Source organism: Colobus angolensis, unplaced genomic scaffold (assembly GCF_000951035.1).
Source record: "Colobus angolensis palliatus isolate OR3802 unplaced genomic scaffold, Cang.pa_1.0 Scaffold12, whole genome shotgun sequence".
NCBI classification, from domain to species: domain Eukaryota; kingdom Metazoa; phylum Chordata; class Mammalia; order Primates; family Cercopithecidae; genus Colobus; species Colobus angolensis.
The window spans coordinates 1,894,379-1,898,445 of NW_012113141.1; positions in this window are offsets into that span (position 1 = coordinate 1,894,379).

Below are 4,067 nucleotides of genomic sequence, written 5' to 3' on the forward strand. Positions count from 1 at the left end.
CAGTGAGGGATAAGACAGAGCAACAAGGCAGCATGTGTATGTTTGATTTCTCCACAATGCAAGATTTCTAACATTTCTAAAACAGTTGACTCTCATTTTCCTTTTTTGATGACGCTATTTCTTAAGTCAACATAACCTGACAAAATATGTTTAACTTTGGAATAACACATGTATAAAAAGTCTTAAGAAGTTATACATTCAATCACACAGATTTACATACCATTTTTAAGGAAAAAATAGCAGACTCACGATATCAGGTTACCCCAGATCTTCTCTGAGACCCATGATTCCCCCATCAATAGGACATATACTTTGAAGCAGCTATCAGTAATTTTTTTTTTTGAGACGGAATCTCTCTCTGTCGCCCAGGCTGGATGGAGTACAGTGGCACGATCTCAGCTCACTGCAAGCTCCGCGTCCCGGGTTCCCGCCATTCTCCTGCCTCAGCCTCTGGAGTAGCTGGGACTACAGGCGCCCTCCACCACGCCCGGCTAATTTTTTTGTATTTTTAGTACAGATGGGTTTCACCATGTTAGCCAGGATGGCTTTGATCTCCTGACCTCATGATCCGCCCACCTCGGCCTCCCAAAGTGCTGGGCTTACAGGTGTGAGTCACGGCGCCCGGCCCAATGCTTGCTTTTTTTACACTTCAGGCATAGACCTGGTTCATACTGATTGATAGCCTGTTTAAACTCTTTGAGTAATTTAAAAGGAAAAGGCTCAAATGTAGCCATAACATTCCCCTGTTGATCTGGGGGATGTATCCTAACAGGGAACTAACTGCCAAGCCTCTAAATCATCCTGTCTTCTAGCTTGCTGAATTGCTGTCTGAATAGAACTGAGGATAGTTGCTTGGGGCACTGCTAGAACAGTCACTGGGGCGACTACTTTTTGCCCAGTGTCCTCCGGAAAAGAAAGATCTGGAGGGTCAGGCCATTCTCTATCTTCAAGGTATTGAGGGGTTGCCAAGGGGCAGGGACAAGCTTCCCCTTCTTGGGTCTCTTTAAGTGGTTGACAGATCTGTTCTTTTATCTCTTTGGCAACGTTATCACACTCCCCCCCTTCTTCGTCTCCTTCCTCCTCATTGTCAGTGTGAAAAGGTTCCAAGGTGGAGCGAATCAGAGCCCACACTGACCGGACAGTTATAGGAATATCCTCAGCACTATCCTTATATGCCTTTTTGAGCGCGCGGCCTACCTTCCCCCAGATCTCTACATCCATGGTTCCTCAGTTAGGAAACCAGGGCAGTATTTCTCTACCGCACTAAAAAACTGCATAAAGTGGCTAGTGCTAACCTTCACTCCTTTTCTGAGGAGCTGCTGAAGCAGACTCAAAGAAGCCTCATGCCTTCTCGACCCTTGTCTAATTGTTACCCTGATGCTACCAAGCTCCCCTTTTTATTCACCGTGGGGATTGCTTAAGAGTACTCGGGTGTCCTCCAGCGTAGTTCCATGTTCTCCAACCATCCCTTCCGCAACCCTTCAACTGGGGTTCGAGTCCCGCATTTGGGTGCTGCTTGCCCAGACCAGCTTGGTGGTGGAGACCGCAACCCAGCAGTGCTAGAGGAATAAAGACACAGACACAGAAATGGAGTGCAAAGTGGGATGGGGGGGCGGGGCTAACAGCCTGCAGAGCCAAGAGCCTCGAACAGAGTTTGACCCACCTAGTTATTGACAGTAAGCCCGAGATAAACATCATTTCTGCAGTTTATAGATTAACTAAAAGTATTCTTCAGGAGAACAAAGGGACAGGCTCTGGCTAGTTATCTGCAGCAGGAACATGTGCTTAATTGCTCATGCCATTGTTTGTGGTTTAGGAATGCCTTGAGCGGTTTTCTGCCCTGGGTGGGCCAGGTGTTCCTTGCCCTCATTCTGGTAAACCAGCAACCTCCAATGTGAGCATTATAGCTATCATGAGCATGTCACAGTGCTGCAGAGATCTTGTTTATGGCCAGTCTTGGAGCCTGTTCTAGCATAATCCCAGCTACTCAGGAGGCTGAGGCAGGAGAATCTCCTGAACCCAGGAGGCAGTTTGCACTCCAGCCCGGGCAAGAAGAGCGAAACTCCATCTCAAAAAAAGAAAAGTCAGAATTGGCTAAGAAATCCATCCATGTGCCTAACTGGTGCCCTACAGGAGAAACTTGAAGTACTGGTAATGACATGGAACAGGGTCTGATCAAGTTAATACCGTTAATTTGGGAAGAAAAAAAGTGCTGATATCAGTAGAAGAACTGACACGTGTCAAATCTATTCCAGGTATTTTCAGGTTGTTTTCCCACAGTAACCTTGTAGCCAGATACTGTTATTCATCTTAAAGAGTTGAGGTCACTAATTAATACTCAAAGAGGGTACACTGACAGTAAGTGGAGGTAGAGAATGTGAGCCCAGGTCTACCTGACCAATTCCACTGTTCTTTATTTATCCCGTGCTGCCTTAGTGGCTCAAGGCCCCACGAGGAACAGTCTGGCTCTTCTTCCTCATGATGGTCCTGGCCCAGGCAGCCACAGACTTCTGGGAATAGCATTCAGGCTTGGGACCCAGGAATACTGAGTCCTCTTCCTACCAATTACAGTCTCATGTTAGGTTAAGATTGCTTAACCAACAGCTGCTCTTCCTTGACAGTCAAAGCCCATTGAGTGCAAGGACTGTATCCTGTTTGCTCTTGTAACTTTTGTAACTGGTATATAGTAGATAATAAATATATGCTGGATAAGGAATGATTGAGGGACTGTGCTGTTATAATATCAATGTACTCTCACTGCCTGATGCTAAACAATGGTAGCCACTCATTAAATGTTTATTAAACAGTACATATGAAGAAGAATATATTTCCAGCTGATGGGATCAGAAAACTATTCATGATAGAGTCACTCACCATTTGAGTTAGTCTTAAATGACAGGGAGGATTTTGAAACACCGAGGTATGGGGAAGAGTGCTGTAGGTGCAGGAGACAGGGACAAAGGGATGGGATGTGGGGAGGTACCGACTATTCAGGGAGAGGCCAATCTGAACGGAGGGAAGTAACAACTGAAGGTACAGTACTTAGCTGAAAAGTAGTACAGTACTTAGGAAAAAGGAGTTTGTTATCAAATATGATCAGGGAACATTGGGTTAAATAAACTAGGTAGTTGTTTGTTATAGAAGTTTTCAGAGCCTTTCACAGTACCACTGTGGCTCCAAGCAACATTTCTCAAACATTTGGCATGGGGACCCTTTTTCTTGTAGAGAGCATTTCATGGAATGAATGTTCCATAGAACCCTTTTTGCGAACGGCTGATCTAGTTCAGTCCCCCGTGTATGGGCAAGGGAACTGAGACCCAGAGAAGAGAGGCGACTTACTCAGGGCCACATAGCAGAATCCAGATTAGAACCCCAATACCCTGATCAGATTGCTTGGCCCTCAGTATAGGACTTGTTTGTAATGTGAGGACCATGAAAATAGAAAGGACAGCTTTAAAAAAAAATCTAGGGAAACTTTAATTTTTTATTCAAACAATCACCTTTGTACTGGACTTTTAAATTTTCATTTATTTTTTTCTTTCTCTCCTAACTTCCTAAACTTGTTAAATGCTGGACTTTTTACCCCTGTTTTGTACAGTGGTATTTTCTGTTAATCCCCATGACTAGACCTGTTAATCACTGTCACTGCCTTTGTGGCCTCCAGAATCTTGGGAAGAGGCACCATAATCTATTCCAGGTTTCGTGGAGGTCAAAAAAACGATGTTCTCCTGCATGACCATTTTTAGGGACATATAGGTACTACAGCAGTTTACAACCTGTGCCTGTCTTGCTATTTGTATAGCTATACCTTGCCCCCAACCCTTGTAACTGGTGTGGTAGGTAGAATGGTTCACCAAAGATGCCCACATCCTAATACCTGGAACCTGTGAATATGTTACCTTATGTGGTGAAAGAGACTTTTCAGGTGTAATTAGGTTATGGACATTAAATTAGGGAGATTATTCTAGATTATCTGGGTGGACCCTGTCTAATCACAGGTACTCTTTTTTTTTTTTTTTTTGGGATAGAGTTTCGCTTTGTCGCCCAGGCTGGAGTGCAGCAGTCCG